Genomic DNA, 12698 nt, shown 5'->3' with positions numbered 1-12698 from the left:
AAATCGGGGAAAGAGCTCTGGGAACACGATTACACGCTCCTATTCAAATGCCAGGTGTGTTGACCAAGAGGGGAAATGGAGGCCTGTTCATGTTGGTGGTGATTTCCTCCCACCCCAGGGATGACCTGCCCCGCTGTGGCAAGAGTTCTGCCTCCAGAGCAGTGCGGTGGGAAGCCTTGGGCATGCCCAGCATGGCTGGCCCCATTCACAGGTGAAGAAACTGGGGCAGAGTCAACAGATGACCTGCCTGTTGTCACAGAGCTGCCTGGGGGCAGAGCAAGGCTGAGGACACACTGTTCCTGCTGTCTAGGCTCAGCCTTGGCCACAGGACACTTGAGATGGGGACAATGAGAAGGAGGAGATGTAGCCAGGATTTGGAAAAGGGAGGAAGGAAAGGCCTTTTACACTCCATATCACACACATACACACATATACACGGCAAAATTAAAGCTGAGAACTTGGCCAAAAAGAAAAATCCTACCCCTCTTCCATCGAAACTTATTTTAGGGCAAGAGGTAATTGCCAAGGACCCAAATAAAAAGCCAACCACAGGCTGTAAACGGCTCCCAGTCTTTAATTAGACCCCAAGAAAAAATAGTGGCAGAAAGAAAATGAAAGTAGAATAAGGCTCCCCAAGGAGGGAATATGCATGTGACCCCTCCCCCCTTCCCAAGTCCAGTGGCTTCAGACAGAGATTACCTTTGCCTGTGGCAGGCATTTTCGTGCCCACTGAACAGGCTGGCACTGCCCATCGTGGGGGCAGGCACAGAGCCAAGATAACACTTCACACCCAAGCGAGGGCTAGCTTTGGTCCTTGTCCTTCTCCCAGGGCCTCCCTATGCCCCAGTCCGTGGAGGCTGGCCTAATGTCAGGGTGCCACGGGGCCAAGGAGAGTATGAGCTATTTCTACCAGCCCTGGAGGCAAGGGAGCCAGGAAAGGAGAAGCTTTGGGTCTGGAGAGGCCTCTGACCCACTGAAAGATCTACCCATCAAGCCACAAGGCCTGGCTCCTTAGCCGCTGCTACCCACACAGCTCTTGTCCTACTCCCTGGAGCTGTCTTCGGGCTGTGACCCCCAGCTCCTTCTCCTGGGCCCATGTGGAGGTCGGTGGCTCTAAGATCCTGTGGCCAAAACACATGCCCCCAAAGCTTCACCCCACATGGTTCTCCTAACCAGGAATGCAATCTTAGAAACCCTTAGGGTGACAAGTAGTATGTGACAGAAACCCCCATTCGCTGCGCCATTCCACCAAGGTAAGGGAAACACACACAGACTCTTCACTCCAGGTGGCACCAGCCACCCCATGACCTGTTCCCAAGCCCCTGCCCAGCCTCTGGCCTTTGGCGAACAGTGGGGATGTTTGACTAAGGGTGGGGCTGGGAAGAAGACAGGAAGCTGTCCTTGAGAAGGTGGGGGTCTGCAGAGGGAGGGTGTCCATACTCTCACCTCTCATATAAACAGACGCAACCCAGTGGGCCAATCAAATTTCATGGGCAGGGGGGTCTCACTAAGTGCCAAGACCAGCATGGACCACACGTGGCAGAAGCAATGGTCTCTGTTGATGTTAAAACAACAGCCAGGTCCCAATGGCAGAAGAGAGGCAACCCCCTGACATCGGAGGAAGAACCCAGGAGTAAAACACATCTTGGCCCACGTTAAGCGAGGAAGCAGAAGCTGCCGTCCCAGTCCCCACCTTTGCAGAGCGACAGGATGGTGAGGTGGGCTCACGACCAAAGCCCTGTCCCTTACAAGTGGGCACATCCAAGTGAGGGAGAGGGAGACCCTGCCTCCCTGCAGCTGGCACCAAAGGCAGCAGGGACAACCATGCAGAAGACCCTGTCTTCTGCTTCCCCACAGCTGCTGGGACAAGAGTTGTCACATCTACACCTGGCTCCCCTTCCAGAATGGGCACTCACTGAGAGTGGGGTACGCTGTGCTCCCCTCTCAAGGGCTCTCCTCTGCCCCCACCCCGCCAAGCCTAGCATAGGAGGATGTGCTCCAGAAACCCACCCTCACCTGCTGCTGCAACTACTTCCCAGTGGAGCGGCAGGCCGGGCTCTGCCATACACACTGTATTCTTTATCATTTCCTTTCCTGTTTCTCAAACAGAATGTTAGCAACAGATGAGGAGCAGGCCTAAAAGCAACAAGGGCAGCAACTAGCCCTCATTCAGCATCTAAGGGTCCCGAGCCTTGTTGTGGACACTCTAGAGACCACATCCTGCAAAGAAGGTACTATTGTGCCCATTTTACAGAAGAGGACACTAAGGCTAAGTATGGTGAAGTGACGGCCACACCTCTATAAAACAGTGAGCCTGGCTGCAACTTGGGTTGGCCTGGTTGCTGGGTCCACTCCACTGTACCTTCCTCCCAATTGGTTCTCCGGTCTGCTCACTAGTTCTAGGCAGTGGCAGGCCTGGCTGGCCCCTCCCCCCTGGTTGCTCCTGTATTTGGTCCTCTGGTCCCTGATTTAATGCACATGCCTTGTGCACTCAAAGAGTAATGTAGGTGAAAAGCAGGACTCCATTCCCAGCCACCCACCATGCCCTGATGGCCAAGGCCTGTACGGCCAGAGCACATCAGAAGGTCTTCCCAGGAGGAGAAGGGAGTGTGAATCAAGCCTTCCGAGGCAGCCCCCATATCGCCATGTCAGTCGGGTGGGGCCTCCCTGCTGGCCCCCCTCCTGCTTGCTTTTCTCTGTGGAGGTGTCAGGCTTCCATCCAACAGGATGAGAACTGGAATTCCTCTCGGACAAGGAGCCCTATGGCCACTGCTTTCCAGCTTCCTTCCCAGCCTGGGAATGGGTTGGGAGAAGCAGTCCAGGCCCTGGCAGAGGCAGCAGGAGTCCTGCTAATTAATTGGCTCTCCGTCTTCCCCGAGTGCTCACCAGACACAACCAGATGGTCTCAGTGACATGCCCTCTACCCCCATCCTCCCTTGGAACCACACAGCATTGTCACCTTATGCTCCCCCTCCATTTTCCGCGTCTATATTGCAAAACCCCAAGAGAGTCCCTTCTCCCCCTGCAGCCAGGCCTGAGCCCAGACAGCCCCAAATGGACAGGGAGGATAATGAGAACTCTGGTTCAGGTTTGCAAGGATGAAAGTTCTAAGTGGGGCCAAAGTTTAGACAAGGCTCCAGTTTCTCTTCTTGCCCTCAGAAATTCAGCTAGGAAGCTAGGGTGGGGGAAAACTCCGGGCTGACTCTGTCCCTATTTCTTGGAAATGTTAAGAGATGGTCCTAGATCCAAGAAACACTAACATAAAACCCTAAATAATCAAGGCCTGGCTGGTCCCCCGACCCCAGGAGGGTACCACATAGAAGCTGCTCCAGCCAGAAGCAGAAGCTCGTTGGGGCCTCTGCAGCACCATGAACACTCCCAGTGGCTCTCTCTTGGCACCTCCATGTCCTAGGTGGGGTGGTGGCCTGCAAGGTGCATGGCTGTGCCCTCTGGGTGGCCAGCCTGTGTGGGCACACTCACCCAGGCAGCAGCATTGCATAACAAAGTGGCGGGGTCCCAAGGGCAGGGAGCTCCAGTTAAGGCTGGAGCCACAGCTGAGAGGCCCTGGCAGGTCTGAGGCCCAGGAGCCGGAAATGGCCCCGTCTGCAAGTGGTCCTGCTTTAGAGGAGGCTGCACAACACCCCAGCACTAACAGCTCTGTGATGTGGACTCCAGCTGGTGAACCTGCTTCACTTGTCTGGGCATCACTTTTCCCACTTATAAAATGAGCCTGAGCTGGAAGATCCCTGGGGTCACCAGGAGCATTCAAGGGCTGCTGTGGGTGGAGCAATCAGCAGAAGGCCCGCTCACAGTTAGCGCTCAGTAAACGTTAGCTGGGATTATTACCGTTGTTATCATTTTCATGAGCGTCTCTCTTTTTGATTCTGAATATTCTAGGAGCCTCCTTTCAGACAGAGCCACAAAGTAATGGGGAAGATCTGAGCTTATAAGCCTAGAAAAGCCACATTTCCTGAATTCTTTATGCTCAGAATCAAAACTAGTGAGGAGAGGATAATGAAGATTTGATTAAAAGCTGCAAGGGGTCTGGCCAGGTTTCGTGAGCCTGAGTGGCCCAGAACCGGCCAGCACGGGATCCAAAAGGCACTGACCTCAGAGTAGCCCGGAGAACGAGGACACGTGACTGGCTCTTCAGGGCCCATCTTAAGGGGATGATCTTTGGGGTGAAGCATATTTATCTAGGGCAGCAAGGGTTAACGCCGGGGCTGGGAGAGGCCAGGCAGCATGGAGCACTCCCTGTTTATTAATAAGCTATTTATCACCAGCTTTGCTTTTAATGCCATTTGGGCTTAATGTCGTTAATGAAATATAAATACCCACGCTAACGATGTCGGTCAGAGGCAGCACGGGCAGCAGACGGCTCTCGAAACAGGGCCAAACCGCCGGGCACGCTGGGGAAGAGGCTGAGAGCCCGGGAAGCGGAAGAGGATCCCACCGGCTCGGCACCCCCAGCCCCCTTCTGCTCCCACCACAAGACTCCCCAGCTGGCTGTGCCGGGAAAGGCTGGGAGGAGGGCAGCCCAGGGCTGGGGGAGACGAGGCCTCCCAGGGCACAGGATGCTGTTAACTCCTAGAGAACAGAGCAGGAGCAAGAGCTCCCACCTCAGGGGCAGTGCCCGCCTGGCATCAGGTCCCTTGGCTGCAGGAGGCTGGACAACCACCAGCTGGCAGCAGGACCTTCTGGCTGCCCTGAGCTCCCTGACCACTGGGAATGGAGCCGGGGTGAGAAGGGTCACGAGAGGAAGCAGTAAGGACCTTTATCAAGTTTTCCAATAAAGACCACCCCTCCTTACCCGTGGAATGACATCCCAGGCAGTCCAGACCTCCCTGAGAAGCAGGCACGGGGCTCCGCGGCAGCCTTGGGGGCAGGCACAGAGAGGTTAGCAGAACGGTATTTCTGTCCAGTGCCCAGAGGCCCCAAACATGGGGGCGGCCCTGCACAGCAGGCTGTTGTCCCTGACCTTGTGCATGACCTAGCCTGGCCCCCTCCTACACAGTGGGCCATCCTTGCCAGCCTCTCCCTGGGTTCAGAGTGATGCCCTCAGCAGATGACCACCTAATCCACATTACCCCAGGAGCTTCAGGCCTTCCCCTCAGGAGAGGCCCCAAACTCCTCCGAGACACCAGCCTCACCTTGAGGAGGTGGCCCTGGGACTTGCTCCCCAGCTGGGAGGCCACAGACCTTCGGGATGAGACTTGGACTCTACTCATCCAAGGGCCACCTGGGCTCCCATATAGGTTGGAGATTGGCAAGCGGCTGACCTTTGTTCCAACCTCCTCTCCCTGTACCGTGGCAGTGGAGGTCACCATGCCCCAGCTCCGCCCTGCTGGCCAAGTCCCCAAGCAACTCCCCAAGGGTGCTGCCTCTTCCAGAGGGAGCTCCTGGCTGTTCTCGGGAGGGTGCCCTGCAGCCTGGCCCTCCACACTCAGGGTTGCCAGAGAAAATGCAGGACAACTGGCAAAAGTTGAATTTCAGATAAACAGCAAATGGTTTTGTAGTGTAAGTGTATCCCAGATACTGCATGGAACATACTTACACTAGAAAGTATTTGCCGTTTATCTGAAACTCAAATTTCACTGGGCATCCTGTATTTTTATTTGTCAAATCTAGCAACCTTATCCCGGCTCCTCAGCAGGTAAACCTGGCAGGTGGGGATGGTTTCTGGTGGGCCAGCAGGACTGGGAGGGGCCGTGAGGGAGAGCGGAGATCCCTGCCCATCTTGGAACAGCAGTCTCCTTTCAAGAGGCTCTTCTCATAACTGTCCCCCTGCCTGCTCTCTCCCCTCGCTGGTCAATGCTATGGCTCACCTGTGGGGGGTCTCCTCTCCCTGCACCCCCCAAAGTCACCTCCATGTCCCCAAGGAGTACAGGGCTCATTTGCTGGGGCTTGGTGGAGCTCAGCTCAGCGGCTAATCCCCTGGGTGGCTCCTGTCAGATTATTAATTAGCTAAAGCGGATCGGTCCTGGAACAACATGCGCTTGGACTTCAGATAAAGCAGGCCAGGGAAGCCGGGCGGGGGGCTGCTTAAAGTGACAAGATCCTGTTTCTGAACTGTTCCCCAAGGTGGGCCTGGGGGAACAGGCAGAGGCTGGGGCAGAGTGATTTCCAACGGACCCGCAACACTGCTCTTGCCTCCTCAAGAGAGCACATCAGCAGGACAGGTGGGTGCAGACGCACCTAGATTCGGCCACAAAAGGGATTGGGCGAGGAGGAGTCGGCAACAGTTGGGTCTTGCTTTTTAATAAAGAGCTTGTGCCTAATCAGATCATGTCACTCAGAACTCTTCAAAAAGCTTCTTATTTTACTCCAGGTAAAAGCCTGAGTTCTCACAATGGCTACAAGGCCTGCAGGATGTGTGGGCCCCTGCCCCCAACCCCCTTGACCTCACATGGCATCCCCCCTACTCCAGCCACACATGCCTCCCTCACTGTCCTCCAACACCTCTGGGGGGCTCTTGCCTCTGGGAGCTCACACTTGCTTTCCCTCCTGACGGGAAGACTCTTCTCCCAGATAATTAGGGTGGCTTGCTCCCTCACCTCCTCTGTCCTTATCCAAATGTCACCATCTCAGTGATGCCTTCCCCCACGCCACACCTAAAATTACAAACCACCCACCCACCTCCCCCCACCACACACACTCCCTATTCTATCCTCCAGACCTACCTTAGTTTTTTTCTGGACACACAGCTCCATCTAACTTATACTTTCTTTACGGTATTGACCATTTGCCTCCCTCTACTAAAACACAGACTCCACAAGGACAGGAATTCTGGCCTTGTTTGTTCACTGCTGAGTTCCAGGTCCAGTTTGCAGTGTCTCTCAGTAACGCTCGATGAATGAATGAAAACAAAGAATGAATGACCAGAGGTTTGGGGTCAGGATCTGGACCACCACTCTGCTGGCTCTGAGCCCCAGGTGGCTGGGCCCTGGCCCACCCTGGTGGGCTCCCCAGGCACCTGTCTCCTCCCCACAACCCTATTTGATCCCATCCTTCCCCAGCTCTGCCCCCACACTAGCTTTTCCCTAAGTTGCACTGTCAGGTTGTGGGTCTCCTGAGGGATGTCCTAGGGGACCCATCTCTGTGCCACCCAGACCCTCTGCTATCAGCTGGGACAGCTACTCTCTCTGCCCAGGAAGCAGCACGGAGTGGGACAACGGTGAGGTGAGGGAACGCCGAGATTCCCAGCTGCTGCCCGGGCCCAGCTCAGCTGCTGGCAAACTCCTGGGTTTGGATTGTTTTGACTTGAGTCGGTGAAGCTGAAATATTGAGTCACAACGGCCCTAAACTTCATTACCAGCTCTTAACACAGATTACTAAGGGAAAAAAGTTGCTTTTAATTGCTTTTCCCGATTAGCATTTCTGGAGGAGAAACTAGTGATTAATTACACGTTCCCTTCTCTCACACGCCCTGGCCACAGGGGTCCCAACCCCAGGCTACCATAAGGCTCAGGGTCAGGAAAGGCTCCTGCTCCCAAGGGGCCAAGAAACCAAACCAGAAAGAAAACTTGGGTGGTGAGTGAAGGTGAGGAAGACACCCAGAGCTGATTTAACAGAGAACAAGCAGCTAGCGGTGTGGGGCGGCCCAGGGGGGCGGCCTTCCAAGGGTTCCGCTGAAGGTGGAGTTACAAGGGTCTCCCCACTCACTGCCTCATGCCTCAGTGTGGTGTCCCCTGAGCTAAAAGATGTTCACCTGGACCAGGTTTATACCTAGGCTGATTCTAGAATAAAAGAGGCCAGAGGAAGCTGGAAATGACAGAACAGGAGTAGCCTGAAGATCTGCAAGGGAAGACAACACATTCACAGCCACACGTGCGAAACCTGACGTCGCTTCTCCAACACCAGCATGTTCTCCCTGTGGAGGCTCCAAGGTCATGGGGACAGAGGCAAGGCAGAAGTGCTTCTCCCCTCATCCAAAAGACGTTAACCCACCCAAAGCCATGGGCCACTGTCCCCTTTGGAGCAACCATGTCACCAAATGAGGAGAGGTCCCTTGGTAGCTCCAGGCAGGGCTGGTGCTTCCAGCCCTTCCCAATCCCTCTCCCCTTGGGTCTGAACCTGGTCAAATCCAGGGGCTTCCCCACTCTGCTAGGAAGGCAGGAGGCATGAGGCAGAACTGAGGAAGGAGGCCCGGGGTGGTCAGCAACATCAGGCAGAATTTTCACACAGATTAGAAACCAGAAAGATCAGTAACTCCAAACCATCTCCCTGCCACATCTCTGCCCAGCCCAAAGGGGCTGTGACCTTGGAGTCCATTCATCCTCCCAAGCACAGCGTCACCCAGGGGTGGCAGAGGACTTGGGCCCCCACTCCCCTCAGCTAGTACCTCCCTCTCCTGATCCCGCCCCTTCATACCCTGACCCCAGCTGTGCGCTCTGGAGGGGCTAGCCCCACATCAAATCAAAGCCCTGGAGGATGGAGTTAGAACTGTCCAGTCCAGTATGAGAGAAGGCCATGGATCTAGTGCAGGCCATTGGGGCAGAAAGCAGAAGAGCCACCCATGCATGCGCAGACACACACACCTGCCCACCCAGATACGCCCACCCCCAGGGCTCAGCCCAGTGTTTGATGCCAGCAGACACACCCAGGAAGACTGGCTGACATCCCCTCAGAGCCAGGCAGAGGCACCAGCTGCACGCTTGGGACTTCCCTGCCACCTCCTGCAAGATGTCGCCAGCCTGCCCTTCTGCTCCCTCCTGTCACTCCCCTTGGAGGTCAGGCCTCCTCAGCTTCCCTGGAGGGCTGAGTTGGCCCATATGGCTGGGAATATGTTGCCAGCACGGGTAAGTACTCACTGGGGCCCCGCAGCCAGCTGTGACAGCTTCACGCTCGCTCCAGCCAGGCCTCTGGCTTGCTATTTGGGTTGCACAGCGCTGCCCAGGGGGCTCAGGGATCGCTTTGCTGTTACAGTATTGTTGCTGGGATTGCCTGTCCCGTCCCGGCCCAAGCAGATGATACCAGGACCCAGGAAAACAGAGCCTTGTGTCAGAGGCTCTGGAAAAAGTGACAGTGGCCCAGGTAAAATCCGACAGGGTACCTGTGGCAATTCACACTGTGAATCATGGAAAGACTTTCCACGTGGAAAGGCTACTAGGATCTCTGCCCATGAGCTGGGATGGAGGCTAATCTGGCCCCGTGGAAATGAGGAGGTCTTAGACAAACCCATTTTTCAGCCCTCAAAACTAATCAACTGGGGTTGTGTGTATTGGGGCGCACAGGGGAAGATGCACAGAAGCTCAGCCCCTGAGAACACACTTCATATTTAAAGTCACAGAGATAGGAACTATGTGAGGTTCTAGGCCCACCCTCAGACCCAGCATAGACCCCATGGAGCAAAGGCACAAAACAGGCTTCGGTGCAGAATCTTAGGGCCAAAAGGATAGTGAGCTCAGAAGTCCCTACTGGAAACAGTGCTGGAGACGAGCAGGCCTCTGACCTTCCCTCCACGTGGTGATGACCAAGAGGTGCCCAACCCCCTCAAACGAGCTTTCTTAGCAACCAGGATGGTGCTTCTCTGCTAATCCACAAGACGTTAGCCTCTGAAAGCCACAGATCGTTCCTGGCACTGTTGGGCTAGGGGCACAAGAGGGAGGAGAAGACGCAGGGCCACACATCAGGGGTCTTTGCCCCTTCAATTCACTCACCCTTTTAACACACGGACTCTGCTCCTTTCTCTCCATTTCCACCACCTCATCTCAGCCATAGCCTCTCACTCCATCTTTTTAAAACACAAATCAGATGACTTTACCTTCCTGCTTAAAATCTTCCAGCGGCTTCCTGTCACCCAAAAAATATAATCCCAACTTCCCCTACATACCCTAGCCCCCGCCCTGTCCACCTTCCAGCCACTGGGACCTTCTTTCTGTTCACCAAATGTACTGAGCTTATCCCACCTCAGCACCTCTAAACTAGCTGTTCTCTCTTTGTGGAGTATTCTTCTGACAGCTCTTCAGATAGCTGTCTACTTCCTTTCTTTCGATCTCAGCTAACCGTCACCTCCTCAAAGAGGCCTCCTCTGACTGTCCAGCCACTTCCCACCTCCTCATCCTATGTCCATTCTGCACTAATGGTTTCCTTGTTCCTTTCTGTGGGTTTGTTTATTGTCCACTTGCCCAACCAGAACTCCGTGACAGCCGGGGCTGTCTTGTCCACTCTGTGATTGGCAGACACTAGGCCCTCTGTAACTGCTGAATAAATATAACCAGATCTTCTGCGGCATAGCCAGAAATGGGGAGAATCTGAGCCAGACAGGATCAGGCCTGCAGACAAGGCCCAAGCACGGACTTGCCCCGTTGTCCACACTCTGGTGTGCTAAGACAGGACACCTCTGGGACCACGGATCAGCCCTGCCACAGAAGACCCCAGCCTGTGGCCAAACTCAGTACCTAGAAAGGGCTAGGTGAGCAAGGAGGGGCTCAGCCACGGCATTCCCACTTGGAGCCCTCGGAGTTCCCAAGCTTCATTATCAAGCCCAAAACGGCCAATGCCAGGATGCGGGAGTCCCACAGGACCCATGGAGCCCATACCCTATGCCAGGTGGAAATCCCAGCTAGCATGGCCCTTAGCAGTCAACAGTGAATGGAGAGTTCAAAAAGGGAAAAACTAATGGGTATGTTTTGCCGAGGGAATGAAGAAAACAAAAAGCCTGCCACTGAGAACAGAAGAGGCAAATGTTCCCCCCTCAAAGGGAGCTCTGCAGGCACTTTGGCAACCTGCTCATGCACAGGGCACAGGCGGGGCCAGGGAGACCATCCAGAGGCTCAAAGATGTATGGGCCTGCCTGCCCAGGACCCATGATCATCGAGGAAGCAGAGTCAGGCAAGAAGAGCCCGGGAGGGTGTAGACATGTACAGGTGCTGGTGCCAACCCAACAAGATGGCTGCACAACCAGCAGTCTACACAGCCCCACCACCATCAAGGGACAACAGCAGCACATCTTAAGTGTGGCTGGACCAATTCCTGGAGTGTGATTGCATTCTGGACACCAGGAAGAAGAGTCTCAGCCACATGGTTGCTCTGCCACAGCAAACCAAGGCCACATTTACATCTGATTTGCAAATCCTTGGGCTGGATTCAGGGCTTCTGCTAGTCCCTAAGGTGGCATGGCCCAAAATGAAGTAAGTCTGCAGCTTTGAGAACCTCTCAAACCCCAGTGGGCACCAAGTCACCCATTTCTGCAAGTGCTTCCTCTCTGCAAGTTCAAAGTCCAGAGCTGCAAAGCCTGGCCACGGAGGGAGAGGCAGGACATACCTGCCCATGGTGCCCATGGGGAGGGAGAGTGCAGGTGAGTGAGCCAGGGCTGCTGACTCCCATCTGACACACTCAGGAGGACTGGCCCCCAGCCCTGCCGGTCCACCCGTTCTCTAGGCCCTCAGCCTCAGCCCCTGCCCCAAGACCTTGCCCCTCTACTTTGTGAACACCCAACCTCGCCGGGCTGATTCCCTCAGGATCTTAAGAGAATACTGAACAATGACCAATATGTGGTAAGTTACCTGTTATGTGTCAACCTCCCACCCTAAGAACTGCCTCGTTTGATACCTGCAGGTAAATATCTGACAGTACCAGCCCCACAGACTACCAATCCCAGGCAAAAGTGACCTGCCTTATGGCCAGGGGCAATTTCTGAGCCTGGATCAACACACCCTGTGGCTTCTCCTTTAAGGAGGGTTCTGCCTGGGCTGGAGGACCACCAAGAGAGCCCCAAGAAGTCACACATGAGCTCAGAGCAGAGCAGCAGCCTCTGGACATGCTGATGGACTGGACCTACCGTTCCCAGAGATGATGTTCAGAAATGACCCGATGCTTAGCTCCAGGAGTGCTGTCTGCTAGGGCTCAGGCCTCACCTGGAATACCTGTATGCTGCTGGCACCATTCAATGTCATACAATAGTAATGCTGGGAGGATTCTTAAAGGTCAGTTTTGCAATCTCTTTACTTTACGGGTGGGGAAACAGATCCAGAGGGGAGAAAGTGAGTCAACAGCGAAGCCATGGCCAGTATACAGGTGTCCCATTGCGAGGCCAGGGCTCTTTTCTCACTTTCACCTGGGGTGCCTGAGCTACCACCACCCAGGTCAGAACTCACTGAGAACAGCCTACACAGTCCGTCCCCTAAGGAGGAACCCCCAAGCTGGCCAACCAGAGCCCCTAGCCACATTTCCTAGTGACATCTTGGGAATCGGGAGCAGCTACCTTTGCATCCCAAGAGGCCGGGGTCCAAAGTCCATTCCAACGCAGACCACTGGAGCTGCAGGACCTCCTTCTACAGGAGGGGTTGATGGCCGTGACAGCTGGAAGGGCAGGTGGGGTGGAGAGGGTCTTTGCCTTCAGTCAGCGAAGTCTGTCTGTCTACCAAAATGAGAAACGAAAACACGTTACCAGACTACAACTGAGACCCACAAAGCTACTCCAGAGAGGAGGACATTGGAGGGTATGGTTCCAACACCTGCACAGTAACCAGCCAGCAAGGTAAGAGATTCTCAGACCCTGCCTGCCAATCACCAGATGGCACTGCTGTGGTGTGTGCCATGCTTGACCCTACAACCAATGTGCCCTTTGCACAATTATTAGCCAATTGCTATGTAGTTGTTGTACCTAATAAAAGAATCAAATAGGTAGAAACAACAGGCCAATCAGGTGCCACCCCAGGTAACAACAGAGTGATCACACCCAAGGCTTGGTACCT

General features: G+C 54.7%; 1 protein-coding gene across 2 annotated transcripts in view; it reads right to left on the bottom strand.

The window, feature by feature from the left end:
- The window catches only part of CASZ1 (castor zinc finger 1), a 150792-nt gene that overhangs the window by 104807 nt on the left and 33287 nt on the right, over window positions 1–12698 (bottom strand). For both annotated transcript variants that reach the window (XM_046662346.1, XM_046662345.1), the window contains exon 2: window positions 12206–12361. The gene's annotated coding sequence lies outside the window, so the exon portion shown is untranslated. The remainder of the gene's footprint in view (window positions 1–12205; window positions 12362–12698) is intronic.

Source organism: Equus quagga, chromosome 5 (genome assembly GCF_021613505.1).
Source record: "Equus quagga isolate Etosha38 chromosome 5, UCLA_HA_Equagga_1.0, whole genome shotgun sequence".
Classification (NCBI taxonomy): Eukaryota; Metazoa; Chordata; class Mammalia; order Perissodactyla; family Equidae; genus Equus; species Equus quagga.
This window is presented reverse-complemented; position numbering and strand designations above follow the sequence as displayed.